This window comes from Schistocerca gregaria, chromosome 8 (assembly GCF_023897955.1).
Source record: "Schistocerca gregaria isolate iqSchGreg1 chromosome 8, iqSchGreg1.2, whole genome shotgun sequence".
NCBI lineage: Eukaryota > Metazoa > Arthropoda > Insecta > Orthoptera > Acrididae > Schistocerca > Schistocerca gregaria.
In genome coordinates, this window is record NC_064927.1 from 273761724 (window position 1) to 273784369 (window position 22646).

The 22646-nt window shown below is 43.2% G+C and overlaps 1 non-coding gene across 1 annotated transcript; it reads right to left on the reverse strand.

Annotated features, from left to right (window-relative positions):
* Positions 1-965: 965 nt before the first annotated feature.
* On the reverse strand, positions 966-1038 carry Trnaa-cgc (transfer RNA alanine (anticodon CGC)). Its single transcript has one exon. It is a non-coding gene; the product is annotated as a tRNA-Ala (tRNA).
* Positions 1039-22646: the final 21608 nt, after the last annotated feature.

A 22646-nucleotide genomic window follows, 5' to 3' on the forward strand; every position in this document is an offset into this window, starting at 1 on the left:
TTCCAATACACAGATATGAAGGGACTTGCACAGAATATACTAGCGTGGAGAGATACATAAAACCTGTCTTCGGGCTGAAGACCGTAACACAAGCAAAAAATAAATAAAAAAAGAAAGGAAAACGCAATATTTTGAGGAGATGATGGCTTGCAGCTTTAAGAAATTTTTGGAAAATCGTGCTTTGCGCGTACCTGTATTCTTACTTTATTAAACAAGTAGTTTTGCTCAAAACAGGACCATCCTCCGATATGATGTGACATCATTGATCAGATGAATCATAGCTATAAACAAGCATAATGAGTCAACATCTTAAAACCGACCGTACTACTGTGTGCTGTGTGTTCTCCAGTATTATATTTGGATTTAACATGTCGGTTTATTGAATGATGCTTGTTCACAGTTACGATGTGTCATGCATATGATTAATGATGTCACATGAAACCTATGGAACTGCAGGTTTATAAATTAATAGTAGAGCTGCAAAAAACGATGATTAAATTTAAAAAACAGATTTTATCTCTAGACTGTAAAGGCTATGGCGAAGAAGGAGCGTTGGCTCTAGTGGCGGAGCACTATACGTCATCCAAGTATCCGACAAGTATGAACAGTAAACAACTTTATGCAGCTGACTCGTACCTACACTTTGTACAGAGCCCTGACAAAGACAGCGCTGTTGCCAGCCTGCAGCTGTGATGAGCACATGGCTGCTGGCAGTACTGAAGCTGCGTGACTGATAACCGTAGTCGTCTACACAGCTGCGTCAACAGTGAGGCGTTACCATGTAGACGTGTGGTGGTGGTGGTGGGTAGTGTTTAACGTCCCGTCGAGAACGAGGTCGTAAGCGACGTAGCGCAAGCTAGGGTTAGTGAAGGATTGGGAAGGAAAACGGCCGTGCCCTTTCAAAGGAACCTTCCCGGCATTTGCCTGAAACGATTTAGGGAAATCACGGAAAACCTAAATCAGGATGGCCGGAGACGGGATTGAACCGTCGTCCTCTCGAATGCGAGTCCAGTGTGCTAACCACTGCGCCATCTCGCTCGGTATGGAGACGTGTGCAAAATACCTTTATGTGATTGGGGGTAAACGCGCGAAGCAGACGCGTCAGGCCCACTTTTCTCGGGGCTATTCTGTCACCATACGTAGAATACAGTAGAAGATGTCCATGATGAGGTGTCAACATTCATAAAGTAATACCTGATACTAGGAACAGGTCAACTGTGAAACCAATTTCACATATTACAAGATGGCGTTTCATTGTTTGATGCGACCGCTTCCTCCTCCCCAACGATCTTTTGAAGTGAAGGTAGTTATTTAAAGGAAAATTCTCATGGTACATCAATAAAAAGCGACTTGGTTTTTTTAAGATCAGTTTTTTAGAAGATTTTTGTTTTACATCCCATTACTGCAGGGTCTTCGGAAAGAGAGATCAGGAAGGAAACTGGCCGTGTCCTTTTCAGAGGCAAAGTTTCGTCATTTGCCTTAATTGAATAAACGAAACCACGTAGGATATAAATGTGGATACTGGGTGCTAATTGTCATTCTAGGAGATAAGTCTAATGTCTTTAACACTATGTCGTCCGCCCCCGGTGGCTGACTGGTCAGCGCGACACAATGTCAATACTAAGGGCCCGGGTTCGATTCCCGGCTGGTCGGAGATTTTCTTTGCTCAGGGACTGGGTACTGTGCTGTCCTGATCACCATCATTTCATCCCCATCGACGCGCAAGTCGCCGAGGTGTCGCCAAATCGAAAGACTTGCACTTAGCGAACGGTCTACCCGCCGGGAGGCCCTAGCCACACGACATTTTGTAACACTAAGTCGTCTTCTTCAGTGTGGTTTAATTGTGTTGGTACACTTAATGCCCAACTAAGTAAATATTAATGTATTTTAAAGTACACTCCTCGAAATTGAAATAAGAACACCGTGAATTCATTGTCCCAGGAAGGGGAAACTTTATTGACACATTCCTGGGGTCAGGTACATCACATGATCACACTGACAGAACCACAGGCACATAGACACAGGCAACAGAGCATGCACAATGTCGGCACTAGTCCATTGAATATCCAACTTTCGCAGCAATGCAGGCTGCTATTCTCCCATGGAGACAATCGTAGAGATGCTGGATGTAGTCCTGTGGAACGGCTTGCCATGCTATTTCCACCTGGCGCCTCAGTTGGACCAGCGTTCGTGATGGACGTGCACACCGCGTGAGACGACGCTTCATCCAGTCCCAAACATGCTCAATGGGGGACAGATCCGGAGATCTTGCTGGCCAGGGTAGTTGACTAATACGTTCTAGAGCACGTTGGGTGGCACGGGATACATGCGGACGTGCATTGTCCTGTTGGAACAGCAAGTTCCCTTGCCGGTCTAGGAATGGTAGAACGATGGGTTCTATGATGGTTTTTATGTACCGTGCACTATTCAGTGTCCCCTCGACGATCACCAGAGGTGTACGGCCAGTGTAGGAGATCGCTCCCCACACAATGATGCCGGGTGTTGGCCCTGTGTGCCTCGGTCGTATGCAGTCCTGATTGTGGCGCTCACCTGCACGGCGCCAAACACGCATACGACCATCATTGGCACCAAGGCAGAAGCGACTCTCATCGCTGAAGACGACGCGTCTCCATTCGTCCCTCCATTCACGCCTGTCGCGACACCACTGGAGGCGGGCTGCACGATGTTGGGGCGTGAGCGGAAGACGGCCTAACGGTGTGCGGGACCGTAGCCCAGCTTCATGGAGACGGTTGCGAATGGTCCTCGCCGATACCCCAGGAGCAACAGTGTCCCTAATTTGCTGAAGTGGCGGTGCGGTCCTCTACGGCACTGCGTAGCATCCTACGGTCTTGGCGTGCATCCGTGCGTCGCTGCGGTCCGGTCCCAGGTCGACGGGCACGTGCACCTTCCGCCGACCACTGGCGACAACATCGATGTACTGTGGAGACCTCACGCCCCACGTGTTGAGTAATTCGGCGATACGTCCACCCGGCCTCCCGCATGCCCACTATACGCCCTCGCTCAAAGTCCGTCAACTGCACATACGGTTCACGTCCACGCTGTCGCGGCATGCTACCAGTGTTAAAGACTGCGATGGAGCTCCGTATGCCACGGCAAACTGGCTGACACTGACGGCGGCTGTGCAAAAATGCTGCGCAGCTAGCGCCATTCGACGGCAAACACCGCGGTTCCTGGTGTGTCCGCTGTGCCGTGCGTGTGATCATTGCTTGTACAGCCCTCTCGCAGTGTCCGGAGCAAGTATGGTGGGTCTGACACACCGGTGTCAATGTGTTCTTTTTTCCATTTCCAGGAGTGTATGTATCGGATTTTAATTACATATTCTGTGCCATATAAATATGTACGTGTAGAAAAAATTGAAATTGAATTTTGTTTATGCACCAAAGGATGACGGCACACAAAAAAATAAGAGAAATTTACAAGTCCTTTGCTGACATTATGTCTGTTTCCCATTTTCGTGCATGGGAGTTGTTAACTAAGCCTGGATTTTAGTTGCTGGTTATCACTCGTTTTGATATATCAAGTGCTTTAGCATAAGACTTAGGATATCTAATCATGTAAGTTGTAAAATACGCTTCAGTCGCCTTCGGTAGGAATGGGGTTCAAATTCCCGACTAGGAGCTCTGTGGTGTCCCCTACTTGATTTAGATGAATCTAAGGATGTGTGTCTTAAAGGCGCGTCCGAATTCTTTCTCCATCTGGATATTGTGTTCCGCACTTAATGGCCTCATCGTAGACGGGACTTTAATTCCTAAACTTCCTTGCTTCGAATCGTATAAACTATGCTCTGTGTATTTCTACGTTGTAAACTTAGAGTGGCCTTTTGTGAGGAGGCGGTGATCCCATTCCAGGTTTGGATAGAAATGAGAAATTGGCTTAGAACCGTATATTGATAGATGTACCAAACAAATTGTTACCATGCTGTGCAAATTCGAACAGGCTGATAGAAGACAGCAGAAGGTAACATTATCAGACTGTTTCACAGGAATCAAAGCAACAACAGACTATGATAGTTGCTGACTGTGCATTTTTTCTTAACCTACATAAGAAATCTCCCAATGATTTCACATGACGTGCAATAAACTGTCAAGTTTTCCAATGACGCAATCAAGCTAACCCAGTGTGCAGACCTTTCCAAACACAGCTCTGATCATACGTGAAGAAGCTTACAACCTTTGACAGCAAGCAGTTCAAATCTCACAAGGCTCATAGTATACAATATGAAACTACCAAAAGCGACCTTCTAGCACTGGAAGTAGCCATTAAGATTCGTAACACAATACTGCGTGCAAACTTCCTTCCTAGGATGTTTACAACTGGATAAAATTTTAAAACTCAGTCAATACACACACGAAGTAATCGAGAAGCTGAGCTGAGCATGTTTTATTCTTAGAGATACAGTTAAGTGTCATTGAGTTACATAGTTATCATTTCTTATTTGCTTACGCAATTACTCCGCAGGAAATGGACCTAAAGTAAATATTTATTCAGCTGTAGCAAGCAGTGTGTAGTTAACTGGGTATCTCGCAACGGTCTCTTTAATAATCTTGAAATTCTAGTGCTCATTTCCCAGAACATTACTTTTTCATGGATTTTGTTGCTGATAATGAAAATCAGTTTCAGTTGAACAGTAATTTGTACAGTCACATTACAAGACTATAGGAGGCAAGGATCTGTGACCTTCAGGCTGAATTTAAATGAGATAGGGTGAAGTGGTGAAAAGCCCGTGGGAATTGGGTGAAGGTGACAAGCAATGGGTGAAAGGGAAACAACTCTTCAACTTCATATACATTTGAGGTAACAGTATCGAACAAATTTAACTCGTTATGTGAGTTAACGAGCATTGCGCTTCCATTTAAAGCTATGGCCGAAAGAGTCAGCCTACGGGAATTGTGAAACGAACCCTGTCGTCGAGAACCGTCTGCCACAAAAGGCGCAGATTCTCCACGAGATGGGGAAACTCACAGGCGTCTGTTGTGTATTGAGGCCTAAGTGCTGCAGTGTGCGTGTGAGACAGACGAGGATCTACCTCATGGGGAAACCCAGTAGAATCCGTTTGTGGCCGAGGAGACGCAGCAGTGTTAAATAAGGCGGATCTAAGATCGGCCATAAAGGAAAACGTTTATGAAAGCTATTTAATTCTGTAGTAATGCAGGGAATCAAGCCACAGTAATTTTCATGTGACATCCTCCATAAATTTTCAGGTGATTCCAATAAAACTTGAATATTGATCATATCTATAATAGTTTAGGATTTACTGTTAAAGTGAAATTAACAAGTTTTGTAACGAAGACCTGAATATGATTCTTCAATTTCTCCAGGCGTATTTTATGATGAAGTAAATCTCGGGTGAACAGCCTGGTATGAGTGTCCATAGGACACAGTACTTCGGCAATCGACCACGTTGCCATCATCAGGTGCGCTGATGTACCGACCGGCGGTGGGCCGGCGCCCTGTATATATAGGACAATTCCCCTCCCGCTCCTCCCTCAGGCGCTTCCTATGAGTCGGTGCGGTCCGCGCCCCGCGCGCGGTCCAGGTACAGCGTCCGTTCTGCCGCCGTCTGGCCGCAGCGTCCTAGGTCTTCTCGTCCAGGGGGATCTGCCGGCACCGCTCTCGTTATTCTTTCCTCCTCCCCCGAAGTCCGTACACTCTGGGAAATATGCTTTTTCTTCTTAATCTGGGTGATCGTGGGTTCCCACGCCTTGCTAAGGATGTAACCGCTGTCACGATTTAGTTGTGGCTCCCTTACTTTAACCTCTATGGCTTCTTTGATGACACAGTCCCAGTATTTGGTAGTCTGTGTCAGGACTTTGGTTTGGTCATAATCCATGCTGTGGAGTTCCGACAGGCAATGCTCAGCGATTGCCGACTTACTGGGCTGTTGCAGTCTAGTGTGCCGTTGATGTTCTCGGCATTGGTTCTCAATGGTACGAATGGTCTGTCCTATGTATACACTCCCGCATTGGCTAGGTATCTGACTAACCCCTGATTTACGTAGACCAAGGTTGTCCTTGACACTACCAAGAAGGCTCTTGGTTTTGCCTGGAGGACGGAACATGGTTTTCACTTGGTGTTTACGTAAAATGCGTCCATTTTTTTTTTTCCGAATAAGGCCGCACAAAGCGGAACAATAGCCAAGGCCGTCTCCTCCTGAGGTTCATCCACTGTTTCCGCCGGTGCTGCAGGTGTGGGATGTAGAGCCTTCCGAATTTGCACTTCCTTGTAACCGTTCCTCCGAAACACGGTCTTCAGATGTCCAATTCTTATTGGAGACTGTTCCTGTCGTATATGGTGCGAGCTCTGAGTAAAAGAGTTTTGAGCACGCCCTTCTTTTGTCCCGGTTGGTGGCAGCTATCCGCATGTAGGTACAAATTAGTGTGCGTCTTCTTCCCAAAGTGCCGTCAGCTCATCTTCTAATTAAAACGTCTAGGAAAGGGAGCATTCCATCCGTTTCGATCTCCATGGTGAACTTAATATTCTCGTGTCTGGAGTTGAGATGTGTGAGGAAGTCTGCCAGTTTATCTCCTTGATGTGGCCAGATAACGAAGGTATCATCCACATATCTAAAGAAACAGATGAGTTTTAGATGTGCTGATTCAAGAGCTTCCTCTTCGAAATGTTCCACGTACATATTTGCGAGAACGGATGAGAGTGGACTCCCCATGGCTACTCCTTCTGTCTGCTAGTAGTATTCACCATCAGATAAGAAGTAAATTGATATCAGAACATGTCTGAAAAGGTTGGTGGTCTCTTCGTGAAATTTCTGCCTGATGAGTTCCAAGGATTCTTGTAATGGAACTTTAGTGAATAGAGATACCACGTCGAAGCTCACCAGTATGTCAAATTCCTTAAGCGTAAGGTTGTTGACGCATCCCAGGAAATCAACGGAGTTACGGATATGGTGTGTACATCTCCCAACGTAAGGGTTAAACAGTTGTTTGAGGTGCTTGGCGAGAAGGTACGCTGGGGCACCAATATTGCTGACAATGGGACTTAACGGAATCGATTCCTTGTGCACTTTCGGCAGTCCGTAAAGTCTAGGAGGAACAGCTTCTTGGTAATCTCGTCAGGGAAGCCGGAATCCTTGAGAAGCGCCAGAGTCTTCCTCTCGACCCTCTTGGTAGAATCGGTGTCAATCTTGCGGTATGCGCTGTCATCAAGTAGGCTCCGCATCTTCTCAGCATAATACTGTCGGGATAGGATCACTGTTGCGTTGCCCCTGTCTGCAGGTAATATTACTATGTCTGGATCTTCTCTCAGCTCCCGTATGGTGGCCCTCTCCCTGTAGGAAATGTTCGGTTTCATCAGCTTTGTTTTGGTTAGAGCTCAGCAGGTTTCGCGACGAACTTCTTCAGCAGCTTTAGGTGTAAGTCGATCAGCTGTTTGTTCCACTGTGCTAATGATGTCAACAATGGGTACATGTTTTTGAGTCGGAGCGAAATTCAATCCTTTCTTAAGAACCGAAATAGCGTCATCGTCCAGTTCCTTGTTAGTGAGATTAATGATGGTCTTTCCGCTGCCGTTAGAAGGTTCTTTCTCCGATATACATTCAAACTTGGATGCCTGTCGTTCGGCTGACTTCCTCTGGGTTGAGTCCGCTGTGGCCACAGTTCGGCTGAAGACACCAAAGGGTACAGTTCGGACTGAGACGCGAAAGCGGACAGTCGGTCTTTAGGCAACTATGAAGTGAAAAGACTTAGAAAATTTTCCGGCGTGTGGTATCGCGGGACTTAGTGTCTGAGTGGTAAGCAGCCGAGCGCCTAGTGTGAACTCTAACTTTTCGCGAAGATAACTTCTATTTCGCGATGAAATTGTGAATGATCGAACTGTGTCCAATGGATATGCGCGGGAATGTAACAGTAACTCTAAATACGACCACTTTCGCTATTAGTTTGCTTTCTGAATAAACATTATTCTAACCAAATCGCAACTGTGTGGCCCACATTATTTACCAGTCGTTAATTTAGTACCCGATATTACTATTACTGTTCTTATATTATTGTATTTCGCAAACTTGCCATCAGCCAGACAATTTAATCAAAGGGTCAAAAGCGTCTAATTTAGGGCGTGTAATGCGGCACGTGCGCTTCAGCTCCTAGACGAGTTTGAGCCAAGACATTTCGACGAAGACGAACCGCATGTGAGCCCGAACATCTTTGTGATGTTAGCGCGCAGGTACCTGAAGTAGGGGGGAGCGCCTCATTCAGCTGAAGGTGCTAGGGTGCAGCAGACTTCTAGCAAAGAAAATCAATGTAGGTGAGAACCAAAAGAGATTAGGAAGAAAAGAGACTTGGTGCTACGTAGTAACCATCGTAGGTGGGAGGGGTGTAGGTGTAGGCGTACAGGAAAAATTAGGAACAGGCAACCAGACCACAAGTATTGTGAAGCCAAGTGCAAGCCTAAAGCTTAACGACGGAGGACATCGGGAATTTGGGCAAAGGTTTTGGCAAAGAGGTTCAGATTATTCTACTAGGTGGAGCAGGGAACAGCCTGTCTGAGAATAGTAATTACAGCATTAGTGGTGACCTTACTGAAATAGGAATAGCAACTACACAAGCAAAAGTTGTGATCCTTGTGAACAATGAGTTGAGAAGGCTGCTGCTGACTAAAAGGAAATCTCATATGAGGACAGTGCCTATTGCTACAACTGGGAGATGAGTATATACTAGACATTGCCTACACCTGAATAGGAGACGGAAAGATAGGTTCGCTGAGCTTCTTGCAAATAATATGCGATGGATCGCCATCACACATAGCAAGGTGCCTCTGGTTAATGGTGTAAGAAAGTCAGGATACAGGCACCCTGTTTTGAAGGAAGTCAAAATAAAGAAAGTGTCCCACAAAATGCTTAAGAACTGACAGGAATGTAAGGTTAGCATACTTCATCAAAATGTTAGAGGATTGAGTAATAAGACAGCAAAGCTTCTTGTCTGTTTGGAAAATTTAGAGAGCTCTGAAAAGACAGACATCCTGTGCCTGTCTGCGTACCACACAACCACGTGGATCGATAAGTTACATATGAAAGATTACACGCCAGAAACTTACTCATAAAGAAAAAATATGGGGAAAGGAGTTGTACAGAGACAGAAGACAAGTTTAATAACATCGTGACAAATACATTTTGTTGTTATCAACATACAGAAGTGTGTGCCTGTGAAATAATCATGAAAACTGGTTCACTTTTAAGTGTAACCATATGCCGATCCCCAATGGAAAATCCTGAACTGCCAATGAGGAATTTGGATCCTTTACGCCACTATTTATCACACAGCAGCAAACAGTTTTAGTCTGTGGTGACTTCAATGGAGATTTTCTAAAGAATTTTGATAGAAAAAATTATTTGGAAACCTTGTTTTGATCCACAAATTTTATCTCAGTAGTTAACTTCCCAACATAGGTGGTTAAAGATACAAGGACTCTAAATGATAATGTTTTCTTCGATGAAGTTGAAAGCAAGAACATCGCTGTTTCCCAGTATCAGATGCACACTCTAATCATGATGCCTAGTTAGGATGAATAACATGGTGCCTTACAGGATGAATACTCCTCAGTGGAAATCAGTTAAGATAATTAATGACTCCAGGACAAATGTTTTGGAGTATAGTTAACAATAGATGACGTGGGATGAAATTCATAATGAACCAAATGCTAACATGAAACTTAATTTATTTCCTGATATATTTATATAATTATTTGAAAATAGGATGCCACTTAAGCTAGTTGTAAAGGACTTTGAATACCCATATAAAAAATCATGAATCACTAGAGCGATTACAGTATTTTGTGAAAGGGAAAGGGAAATGTATGTTTTGGAAAGAACAATCAGAGATCCTGCAGTAGCTGCACATTACAAAAACTACTCAAAATTACTAAAATAAAGGTTATTACAAACTCGAGAAATATGCACATGATGTCAGAAATCAGTGTTCCCGACAACCGGCTTAAGGCTGTTTGGAATGTAGCGAAACGAGAGACAGGACAACCAGCCGCAGATCAGGTTCACCTCAGAACTGAATCAAGGGGCTATAAATGGTGAGTAGCAAATGCGTTTAAGAATCATTTCTTAAATACAGGGTGTTCGAAAGTACCCGTTACAAACTTCTAGCACTCGTAGACGGAAGCGAGTACATAACACGAGGGTTGGAACTTAAATAGTGGCAGATATTTATTCACAACCGATACAAAAGAGTTACATGGTTGCACCTGTTACTGTCCTTCAAACTAGTCACCAGCGTTGTGTAGAACCCGTTGCCAGCGATGTGGAAGGCGTAGCATACCGCTAGCAGAGCCCGTTCTGTTGATGGTGCGAATGGAGCGGACTACTGCCAGTCGAATTTCTCGATTAGTTCTGAAGTGAATGCCACGAAGTGCTTCCCTCGCCTTCGGAATCAACTCAAAGTCACAAGAACTTAATTTCGGGGAGTATGGTGGATGGTACAGTACTTCCCAGTCCCATCGACCGAACAGAGCAGCTACAGCTTGCAGCTTGCGTTGTATGCGCCCGTGCATTCTCGTGCAAAATGATGGATGGGTTGCCCAGAGAGGGTCGCCGCTTCTTTCGCAAAGCTGGTCGCAGGTGATGCTCCAAAAACGAACAGTAATACGACTTAAGCCCTTGTGACTTTGATTTGACTCCGAAGATGAGGGAACCACTTCGTAACATTCGCTTCAGGAGGATCTGCAGCGAATTCACGCATGATGCTGGGAATGGCATTTGAATCTCAATGTAGACAAGTGTAATGTCTAAACATTCATGGTGGTGTCTGATTGTCCTATATCGTGTCTCCCTACCACTTTCGCGCAACGACGCTCTGAGCGTGTTTTTTAGGGAATTAACTAGTTTGAACCTGGGACCTGTTGCTGGTAAGGAGACGCCAGACCACACATAACATGTAGAATTCAGAAGAGTTCAGTGAGACTAGCGATGATATAACCAAATACTGAATGATCTCAGCGCCAGCTCCACTGCACTCCCTGTAAAAGAATCTTAATACTAACTAAATATAGTGGAAAGGGTTCAAGGCTTTCCTATTTTTAGTTAGCTCGTTAAATAACGAAGAAAAATCAGTTAAGTTTACCATTGATAATTTTATTCCACTCACAAAACATCGTTTATAAATTGCAATATTGATAAAAGGAAATGTTTCAAAACAGGATGTTAAAACCAACTGCGCTCAACAAAAATGTGAGCGAATATTACCTGAGTGGGTTTCCAAGTTCTACAATGGATCGAAGGATGACCTATGCCATATCACATCTATAATCTAGGTTTAAATTAAGTTTCACAAAAGAGCAAACTATCAAAATGGTCTACAGTGTCCCTCAATTATCTATAATTACTTATCTAACCTGTCGTAAATTACAGTGGCTGATGTGGCTTCTCAATAACTATAAAATAGAAAGATCACGCGTTTCAGATAATTACTTCAAGTGGCAAATGTGAACACCATGAATTTCAATTAACGATCGACACTAGTATTACGCAAAAAGGGGGTGTAACAGATGAGACCTCTGCAGTTCTGAGTGAAGCCTGATGCGCTCAAAAATGCGGCATCGCGTGCGTTCATTACCTTGTCGGTGTTCAGGTAGCGTCAGGGCGACAGCGGCCGGCGCAGCAGCCATCCAGCTCGCCGTCTCGGAACTAACTCTCCTAACTTCTCCTTACTACAATTTACCGAAGTATATTTAAAAAATCTATCTGGCTGTGTTTTCATCTGACCAATCAGGGTCTCAATGTTAACCTTAAGCTCTGCCTACAAAAATTCTGTCTATCCAATGAGAAACGTTATACTTTTCGTGGTGGGGCAATGTTTTAAAAGTTTGCAACGTAGCAGAGACGCTAAAAAGTCTCACGCTAAAACCTGCAGCTGGTGTGGTCCTTTTAGCGTTATCGTAAGATCTATACTGTTCTTCTGGAGGGCTCTATCTTTTAACATGGGCTGGGGGTTGGTCCTTGACGTAACAGGGACGCGAAAAAGTCTCACGCTAAAACGTGCAGGTGGTAGTCTCAGAGGTAGGCTGCCGACGTGGGTGTCCAGTCCGTCCCTTATCGTAGGGCCTTCTAGCTTAACACAGTTCTGCTCTCGGCTTCTGTTCTCGTTTCTCCCCTCGGAACTGCGTCGGTCTCACGGTGGGAAGGTACGACATGCATTTAGGCATTCTTGTGTTAGTCTGTGGTGTTCCATTTGCTCACTCTTTACACGTATTACTTTGGTTAATTTAATGTCCCGATTTATTCGGAGCTATGTGACATACTACTGGATTTGCTTATCATGTCAGGGTTTTCATGGAAGGTGTTGGATTTGCCTGACATCTTACAAATGTGCTGCGAGTACATAGAAAGATAGTTCCCTTATCATTTAGCTACAAAATAGCAGGTCAGCAACTGGAAGCAGTTAATTCCATGAATTATCTGGGAGTACACATTAGGAGTGATTTAAAATGGAATGGTCATATAAAGTTGATCGTCGGTAAAGCAGATGCCAGACTGAGATTCATTGGAAGAATCCTAAGGAAATGCAATCCGAAAACAAAGGAAGTAGGTTACAGTACGCTTGTTCGCCCACTGCTTGAATACTGCTCAGCAGTGTGGGATCCGTACCAGATAGGGTTGATAGAAGAGATAGAGAAGATCCAACGGATAGGAGCGTGCTTCGTTACAGGATCATATAGTAATCGCGAAAGCGTTACCGAGATGACAGATAAACTCCAGTGGAAGACTCTGCAGGAGAGACGCTCAGTAGCTCTGTACGGGCTTTTGTTAAAGTTTCGAGAACATACCTTCACCGAAGAGTCAAGCAGTATATTGCTTCCTCCTACATATATCTCGCGAAGAGACCATGAGGATAAAATTGGAGTAGAGCCCACACAGAAGCATACCGACAATCCTTCTTTCCACGAACAATACGAGACTGGTATAGAAGGGAGAACCGATAGAGGTACTCAGGGTACCCTTCGCCACACACCGTCAGGTGGCTTGCGGAGTATGGATGTAGATGTAGATGTAGATTCCAGAGATTCGACAGGCAATAGACCGCTCCATTCGCACGATCAACAGAACAGGCTCTGCTGACGGTATACTACGCCTTACACATCGCTGGCAGCGGGTTCTACACGACGCTTGTGACTACTTTGAAGGACGGTAACAGGTGTAAACATGAAACCGAACGAACGAGGTGGCGCAGTCGCTAGTACACTGGACTCGCATTCGGGAGGACGACGGTTCAATCTCGCGTCCGGCCATTCTGATTTAGGTTTTCCGTGATTTACCTAAATCGCTCCAGGCAAATGCCGGGATGGTTCCTTCGAAAGGACACGATCGACTTCCTTCCCCGTCATTCACTAATCCGATTAGACCGATGAACTCGCTGTTTGGTCTCTTCCCCCAAACAACCTAACCATGAAACTATTTTGTATCGGTTGTGAATAAATAGGTGCCACTATTAAAGTTCCAACTCTTTTAAATAGGAAGCCGTGCCCGTAAAAGTACCCTTTCCATTCTGCAACGGTTTCAGTTCAGATTTTTAACTCATCCATTTCTGCTTGAGGAACTGAACTAGGCTTGACATAGTACAATTATTAGATAATAATTCGAAAGGCAACATAACGAAACATCCATTGTCACTCAAGCACATTTGTTTATATTAACACTTACACATTACGTGTTTACATTATTCCAAAATAAAAAATAACCCAGCATATTGTACGTACAGAAGAGTACTAGTGCATTACAACAGCGACCTACAAAGCATATTTGGGTCACACTTTCCATCCCATCTGGTGTCACGTCTATTTCTACGGCAGTGGCTGGAACTCGTGCCAACGGATCTTCCTCTTTCTCTAAAGGACTCTCGTAAAATACGCTTTGCATAAAACCCCACAATAAGTTGTCCACAGCAGTTAAATCTGGCGATCGCGGCAGCCACGCGGTTTTACCACCTCGGCCTGTCCATCTTTCATCATATCGTCTGTTGAGATGTCTCCGAGTCGCAAGTGAGAAGTGAAGTGGTGCGCCTTCATGCTGAAACCACAATTCCTGACGGACATTCAGTGGCTTTCAAGAACGGGTCCAATACGTTTTGTAAGAAGAACAAGGATGCAGGATCAGTTACCTTGAGTGGAATCACTTACGGCGCAATCTACTCTACTGGCCATTACAATTGCTACACCAAGAAGAAATGCAGATGATAAACAGGTATTCATTGGACAGATATATTATACTAGAACTGACATGTGATTACATTTCCACGCAAGTTGGGTGCATAGTACCCAGAACAACCACTTCTGGCCGTAACAACGCCCTTGGTACGCCTGGGCATTGAGTCAAACACAGCTTGGATGGCGAGTACAGGTACAGCTGCCGTGCAGCTTCAACACGATACCACAGTTCATCAAGAGTAGTGACTGGCGTATTGTGACGAACCACTTGTTCGGCCACCATTGACCAGACATTTTCAGTTGGCTAGAGATCTGGAGAACGTGCTGGCCAGGGCAGCAGTCGAACATTTTCTGTATCCAGAAAGGCCCGTACAGCACATGCAACATGCGGCCGTGCATTATCCTGCTGAAATGTAGGGTTTCGCAGGGATCGAATGAAGGGTAGAGCCAAGGGTCTAACACATCTGAAATGTAACGTCCACTGTTCAGAGTGCCGTCAATGTGAACAACAGCTGACCGAGACGTGTAACCAATGGCACCCCATACCATCACGCCTGGTGATACGCCAGTATGGCGATGACGAATACACGCTTCCAATGTGCGTTCACCGCAATGTCGCCAAACACGGATGCGACCATCATGATGCTGTAAACAGAACCTGGATTCATCCGAAAAAATGACGTTTTGCCATTCGTGCACCCAGGATCGTCGTTCAGTACACCATCGCAGGAGCTCCTGTCTGTGATGCAGCGTCAAGGGTAACCGCCGCCATGGTCTCCGATCTGATACTCCATGCTGCTGCAAACGTCGTCAAACTGTTTGTGAATATGGTTGTTGTCTTGTAAACGTCCCCATCTATTGGCTCAGGGATCGAGACGTGGCTGCACGACCCGTTAGTCTTCTCGACTGCTAGTGATACGAGACCGTTGGGATCCAGCACGGCGTTCCGTATTACCCTCCTGAACCCATCGATTCCATATTGTACTAACAGTCATTGGATCTCGACCAACGTGAGCAATAACGTCGCGATACGATAAACCGCAATCGCGATAAGCTACAATCCGACCTTTATCAAAGTCGGAAACGTGATGGTACGCACTTCTCCTTATCACACGAGGCAACACAACAACGTTTCACCAGGCAACGCCAGTCAATTGCTGTTTGTGTATGAGAAATCGGTTGGAAACTTTCCTCATGCCAGCACGTTGTAGGTGTCGCCACTGGAACCAGCCTTGTGTGAATGCTCTGAAAAGCATCATTTGCATATCACAGCATCTTCTTCCTCTAGGTTAAATTTCGTGTCTGTACCACGTCATCTTCGTGGTGTAGCAGTTTTAATGGCCAGTAGTGTACATTGTTGCCCCAAGTGTTACTGGATTTCGTGACTGTTTCTTCGTGCTGTAGCGCTGAGGCGATTTTATCACTGAAAAAAACACTGTGATTACAACAAAATTTATTTCCAGAATGAGATTTTCACTCTGCAGCGGAGTGTGCGCTGATATGAAACTTCCTGGCAGATTAAAACTGTGTGATCAAACATCCCCCAAGCTATGAATAAGCCATGTCTCCGTAATATCCTTTCTTCCAGGAGTGCTAGATTTGTAAGGTTCGCAGGAGAACCTCTGTTGAGTTTGGAAAGTAGGAGACGAGATACAGGCGGTAGTAAAGCTCTGAGGACGAGTCGTGAGTCGTGCTTGGGTAACTCAGTTGGTAGAGCAATTGGCCGCGAAAGGGAAAGGTCCCGAGTTCGGGTCTCGGTCCGGCACACAGTGTTAACCTGCCAGGAAGTTTCAACAAAATTAATATTTCTGTAATTATATTACCTATGTAATTTAAGCGAACAAGGACTTGCAACTTTTTGTTCTCTCTCTTCCTAGTCAGCCATTGTCTGGTACGGTCAAAAAAAAATATTGCTTTCTCAGTGTTACGTAGAGATTTTGTTATTTGTGCTCATTTTGCATAACAATAACTATTTAATTTCATTTTGTTTGTTATTACGAATAATCATACCTTTTTTCCTCAGCTTTTTTGAAGAATTTGTTAATTAATGTTGCTTACTTTGTGTGGGGATGTCTGTTAGTGAATGATCACGTATTAACGGCACCAATCAGTGCAATATGTTTGGTTTACTTTCAGAATAGAACCTGCATCTAGAGTTCACAAAACGAAGTCCGATAGCTTTTGGGCGTAAAACACGTCCCAAAATTATATACGCCAACAGACAATCCCAGTAGATGAGCCTAGCTTAAAATGAAAAGTTCATCATGATGGTGGTATTTAAATTCCAATTTCAATATTTAAAAAAATATTTTACATGATTTTTCAAGTACATAATTTTGCATGATTTAATTGAAAATTCAATTAGCCCAAGTCAGGATAATATAAAATTAAATAGTAATTGTTGTTGTTGTTGTCTTCAGTCCTGAGACTGGTTTGATGCAGCTCTCCATGCTACTCTATCCTGTGCAAGCTGCTTCATCTCCCAGTACCTACTGCAACCTACATCCTTCTGAATCTGCTTAGTGTACTCATCTCTCGGTCTCCCTCTACGATTTTTACCCTCCACGCTGCCCTCCAATGCTAAATTTGTGATCCCTTGATGCCTCAAAACATGTCCTACCAACCGATCCCTTCTTCTAGTCAAGTTGTGCCACAAACTTCTCTTCTCCCCAATCCTATTCAATACCTCCTCATTAGTTACGTGATCTATCCACCTTATCTTCAGTATTCTTCTGTAGCACCACATTTCGAAAGCTTCTATTCTCTTCTTGTCCAAACTATTTATCGTCCATGTTTCACTTCCATACATGGCTACACTCCAAACAAATACTTTCAGAAACGACTTCCTGATACATAAATCTATATTCGATGTTAACAAATTTCTCTTCTTCAGAAACGCTTTCCTTGCCATTGCCAGTCTACATTTTATATCCTCTCTACTTCGACCATCATCAGTTATTTTACTTCCTAAATAGCAAAACTCCTTTACTACTTTAAGTGTCTCATTTCCTAATCTAATTCCCTCAGCATCACCCGATTTAATTTGACTACATTCCATTATCCTCGTTTTGCTTTTGTTGATGTTCATCTTATATCCTCCTTTCAAGACACTGTCCATTCCGTTCAACTGCTCTTCCAAGTCCTTTGCTGTCTCTGACAGAATTACAATGTCATCGGCGAACCTCAAAGTTTTTACTTCGTCTCCATGAATTTTAATACCTACTCCAAATTTTTCTTTTGTTTCTTTTACTGCTTGCTAAATATACAGATTGAATAGCATCGGGGAGAGGCAACAACCCTGTCTCACTCCTTTCCCAACCACTGCTTCCCTTTCATGCCCCTCGACTCTTATGACTGCCATCTGGTTTCTGTACAAATTATAAATAGCCTTTCGCTCCCTGTATTTTACCCCTGCCACCTTTAGAATTTGAAAAAGGGTATTCCAGTCAACATTGTCAAAAGCTTTCTCTAAGTCTACAAATGCTAGAAACGTAGGTTTGCCTTTTCTTAATCTTTCTTCTAAGATAAGTCGTAAGGTCAGTATTGCCTCACGTGTTCCAACATTTCGAAGGAATCCAAACTGATCCTCCCCGAGGTCTGCATCTACCAGTTTCTCCATTCGTCTGTAAAGAATTCGCGTTAGTATTTTGCAGCCGTGGCTTATTAAACTGATAGTTCGGTAATTTTCACATCTGTCAGCACCTGCTTTCTTTGGGATTGGAATTATTATATTCTTCTTGAAGTCTGAGGGTATTTCGCCTGTCTCATACATCTTGCTCACCAGCTGGTAGAGTTTTGTCAGGACTGGTTGTCCCAAGGCCGTCAGTAGTTCTAATGGAATGTTGTCTACTCCGGGGGCCTTGTTTCGACTCAGGTCTTTCAGTGCTCTGTCAAACTCTTCACGCAGTATCGTATCTCCCATTTCGTCTTCATCTACATCCTCTTCCATTTCCATAATATTGTCCTCAAGTTCATCGCCCTTGTATAAACCTTCTATATACTCCTTCCACCTTTCTGCCTTCCCTTCTTTGCTTAGAACTGGGCTGCCATCTGAGCTCTTGATATTCATACACGTGGTTGTCTTCTCTCCAAAGGTCTCTTTAATTTTCCTGTAGGCAGTATCTATCTTACCCCTAGTGAGATAAGCTTCTACATCCTTACATTTGTCCTCTAGCCATCCCTGTTTAGCCATTTTGCACTTCCTGTCGATCTCATTTTTGAGACGTTTGTATTCCTTTTTGCCTGCTTCATTTACTGCATTTTTATATTTTCTCCTTTCATCAATTAAATTCAATATTTCTTCTGTTACCCAAGGATTTCTAGCAGCCCTCGTCTTTGTACCTACTTTATCCTCTGCTGCCTTCACTACTACATCCCTCAGAGCTACCCATTCTTCTTCTACTGTATTTCTTTCCCCTATTCCTGTCAATTGTTCCCTTATGCTCTCTCTGAACCTCTGTACAACCTCTGGTTCTTTCAGTTTATCCAGGTCCCATCTCCTTAATTTCCCACATTTTTGCAGTTTCTTCAGTTTTAATCTACAGGTCATAACCAATAGATTGTGGTCAGAGTCCACATCTGCCCCTGGAAATGTCTTACAATTTAAAACCTGGTTCCTAAATCTCTGTCTTACCATTATATAATCTATCTGATACCTTTTAGTATCTCCAGGGTTCTTCCACGTATACAACCTTCTTTCATGATTCTTAAACCAAGTGTTAGCTATGATTAAGTTGTGCAAATAGTAATTACAAAACCCAATAATAAACAATAACACAAAATCCACCATTAAAAATCACAGGACCGTCCGGAATACCTGCCCACGCGTTAATTTCAAACCGGTGATGAACTGTCTGAACATGGGAGGCACGACGGTTTTCGTCTATCCAGACATGGCTGTCCCGCAAATTCAAAGCACAGTTCATTAGGAACTTACATTAATCTGCGAGCAGAGCTCGACTTGAAAACAGGGATGTGCCGATGCAACGGTGAAGGGACCACGTGCAGTGGGCAATGTATTGTGGAAAACCGGCTTGACCCATAGCGTTTTGCTTGTAAGTGGTACGGATGCAATTGCTCACGAAGAACGTCCCAGACGATACCGTGACTAACACCCATTATATGGTCTATTGTTAGAGTGCTCGTTGACGAGCCCTCTTCAACGCGATGCAGTACATCTACAAATTCGAGCATGCGATGTTACCGTGGAGCACCATAGTCCTGCCTTCTCACTCTGAAGGTACCTGTTTCTCGGAGCCGCTGCGTAAATTAGGCAAAAAGTTTCTGCGATGTGGGGCTACGTTGTGGAAAACGTTCGCGATACAACCAACTGCGATATCTTATGTTACCTCGAGCTTCGCTGCACACAAGGAGCATGTCTGTGTATTCCGAAAGCCGGTCGTGGTAGCCGAGCGGTTCTAGGCGCTTCAGTCTCGAACCGCGCGACTGCTACGCTCGCAGGTTCGAATCCTGCCTCGGGAATGGATGTGTGTGATGTCCTTAGGTTAGTTAGGTTTAAGTAATTCTAAGTTCTAGGGGGGCTGATGACCTCATGTGTTAAGTCCCATAGTGCTCAGAGCCACTTGGGCGATTTTTTTGTATTCCGAAAACGTGTACCCAACCATGTTTACTGTATCGTAGACATGCAGGTTCTGTATAGGTCTCACGGCGAGGCAGACATTAAAGACATCAGGTGACCGTTCGACGCAATACACATCATCCTGTCAACCCTACTGCATACAAGACAAGAATACCTTCTCTTTCCTTCAGCAGAGGCGGGTGCGTTACTCATCTGAACTGAAATCGTCGAAGAACGGCAACAGTAAGTTTCTTGACATGGTTTCCTATTCGTACTCACACCCCTCTAAAGGTCCTACGAGTTTGTAACGGGTTTTTCCAAACACCGTATATAGTAGAAAGGGTAGGAACAAGCAGTTCAGGAGCAAAATCACAGCAGTACGTTGAAAAAGTAACGCTAATAAAATTCAGTCATAAGAATGTATCATTTACTTCTCCTTCTGAAATGAAGAAAATTATACATTCTCTCAAAACTAAAAGCTTATATGGTTTTTATGGTATTTCCATACAGCACTAAAGATTTATTCCCATATAATAAGCCCTGTTTTATATGAAACATGTAATGCATCACTAACTCAAGGCATTTTTCTAGAGAGACTGAAATATGCGATTACTAAACCCCTCTTTCAGAAAGTTGATTAGATAAATCTTATAGCTACCGACGTGTTTCTCTGCTGACATTGTTTTCCAAAATTTTTGAGAAGGTGATGTATTCTATAATAGTACCTCACATTAGCAACAAAAATGTCCTCAGAAAATCACAGTTTGGGTTCCAGAAGGGTTGCTCTACTGAGAATGCCACTTATGCTCACGAACAAGATTTTTTACTAAATAATAAAATAGCGCCAGCTGGTGTTTCTTGAGACCTGCCTAATGCATTTGACTGTGTGAATCATAATACTCTCCTCGGTAAACAGAAATTTTAAGGAGTTGAAGCTATAGCCAACCGATGGACAATATCAAATCTAAACAAAACAATGCAGAAAGTTGTACTTAGTAATTCAACCAATATAGTCTGGGACATAATTCTGAATGGGGAGAGAGAAAGTATTGGATTCCACAAGGCTCAATCTTACGTCTACTACAGTTCACCGCATAGGTAAACGATCTTCCATCTAACATACAACAAGTAGAATTAGTTCTTTTTGCAGACGACACTAGTATCGTAATTAATCCTAGCGTTTATACAGAAGCGTAATAAATGGTAAACAAAATTCTTAAAAGTATCAGTAATTGGTTTCTGCCAATTATGTCACTTTCTGTTTTAAAAAGACACAATGTATTCAGTTCTGCACATCTAGGAGTACTACATCAATAATAAGTGGCGAGAAAGTAAGAAATAGGGTGAAAACTTCAAAACTCTTAGGTTTCGACATCGATGAATATTTAAACTGGAAAAACCACACTTAGAACTTCTAAAACAACTTAGTTCAGTCACATTTGCACTTAGAATCGTTGCAAATCTTGGGGAGAGACCAATCAGTAAGTTGATGTATTTCGTATATTTTCATTCAATAATGTCACGTGGGATAATGTTCTGGGGCAACTCATCTTTAAGAGAGAAAGTCTTCGTTGCTCAGAAACGTACTGTAAGAATAACGCATTGCGTTCCCCCACAATCACCTTGTAGACATCTGTTTAAGGAGCTGGGCATTGTGACTATTGTTTCACAGTATTTTTATTCCCTCACGAAATTCGTTATAAATAATTCATTACAGTTCAAAAGGAACAATGATGAACATAATTACAGTACCAGAAGGAAAAATGACGTTCCTTACCCCACATCAGTGTTGTCTTTAGCTCAAGGAAGGGGCGCACAATGCTGTGACAAAAATTTTTCGTCACTTACCCAGTGAAATAAAAGTCTGACAGACAGAAAAGTGAAATTTGATAACAAACTGAGGAAGTTTCTCCCTGAAAATTGCCTCTGTTCCGTAAAAGAATTTCTATTATTGTAATGTGTAAAATAAGTTTGATTAGCCACTTCTACAATTTCTCTACTTATATAGACTGAAGCTGTGAAATTTTCTGTTTGTGATATGCCATGTAGCATAGTCCATTGTAAGGCTTCATCGCAACTAGGAATTTACTGAAGACACAGCTACGTCGTTATAGTAGTAGCTGACTATTTTCCTTCAAAGATATCAAATTAATATATAAGTATTAAGCTAGCAATAAAAGATAAAGAGCAATTATTTAACCTGTGCCGTGATAATCGCGGCACAACAGAGGTTCCTCTCCGCACATTACGTAGCACCTAATCATCAGACAGTTTTCTCACTATTGGTGAGAGGGTGCTGGAAACAACAAAGAGTTGTTGTTAGAATATGTCCCTTCTACTTGATTTTTTTCTTTTTTTTTACACAAAGCCGATGTCTGAATTTTACGCTTTGAACATTTTTTTGATTGTTTTGGTCTTCTAACGACTACATAAAATAATTTTTATCTTCTTTCTTTTCTCCTTTATTTCTTTTCAGTAGTTTTTCATTCTTCTGCAATTTCTTTCTCTTCTTTATTTTGTCCACATTGCACCTGTCTTTTTCTTTGTTGATTCCTGAAGGCTCTTTAATGTTTTTACTTTTGCTCTGAACTTTTATCTTTCTCCTATTTCTTCCCCCATTTCTCCATTTCCCTCAAGTTTGCTTAAACTTATTTGATCCCCGTCGTTGATGCTTTTGGGCTTCTGTCAAAAAAGTTAAAAATTATTTTATCTTCCACATTGTGTTTAATATTCGTTCTATTTTTTTTCGTAAACGTCTTTATTACGTCTTAAGTTCCATTTCCCTTTTGTCATATTTTCGTCCCAAGGCTATTTGCCTTTCCTTCTTTTCTATTTCACATAATTGTTTGGCTGCATTTAACGAAAGGTATTCTGAAGCGTCAAGGTATTC